Below are 822 nucleotides of genomic sequence, written 5' to 3'. Positions count from 1 at the left end.
CTTTTACATAGCTAGCTTTTTTTTAGCTTTTCGCGTTCTCTCCTCTACGAAGATTGGTTTGCTTCTTTTTTGCGACCTCTTCCACTAGGCACCGAAACTACCACGTTTTCTTGCAGTTTTCAAAGTTCATACGGAGAGGACACATTTGAAAGTGTATAAATAAGCATTATAGCGACTTTTGCAAGAGTAGTTAACAACATTTCATGCTATTTTTTCAGAATATAGAAAAATTTGTCACTCTGCTGTTAGTGGACATGAAACCCACCAAAAACTAAAAATCTAAAAAAAATTGGCATAGCGCACTTTGCAAGTGGACTACTCAATTGTTGAATATGCTATCTTATTTGTCCCTTCTTTTTATACAATTAAGGTGCGGCTGAATAGTTTAACGATGTTAGCGGTACATAATGATGTGCCGATTACAACACAAGAAATAATTGAAAAAAATGTTTGTTAAGAAACGAAGATTAAAAATCGCTTTATAAGTAATAAGATTTTGTAGACTTATACATAAATAAATGTAAATAGATACGCGATAATATATAAATATGCAGATATATTCAATGTGTAAAAACTGAAGTGTATACTAACGAAACTTCTACAAAACAAAACTGGACTACACACTAGTTAATTAAAATGGTGTAGTAATTTAATTTTTTAAATTTAAATAAAGCATGGATTCCCCACGGAATAACCGAGTAGACAAAAAATATATAACGGTAGAAATGGCACATATGTACATATATGAAAGAATGCCCACAGGCGACGCACTATAAATAAATAATAAATAATAATAATAATAATAATAATAATAATAATAAT

This window comes from Rhagoletis pomonella, unplaced genomic scaffold (genome assembly GCF_013731165.1).
Source record: "Rhagoletis pomonella isolate Grant_MI unplaced genomic scaffold, Rhpom_1.0 Rhpom_scaffold_00003, whole genome shotgun sequence".
NCBI classification, from domain to species: Eukaryota; Metazoa; Arthropoda; class Insecta; order Diptera; family Tephritidae; genus Rhagoletis; species Rhagoletis pomonella.
The sequence above is the reverse complement of the archived record's forward strand: the minus strand, read 5'-3'. Positions refer to the sequence as shown.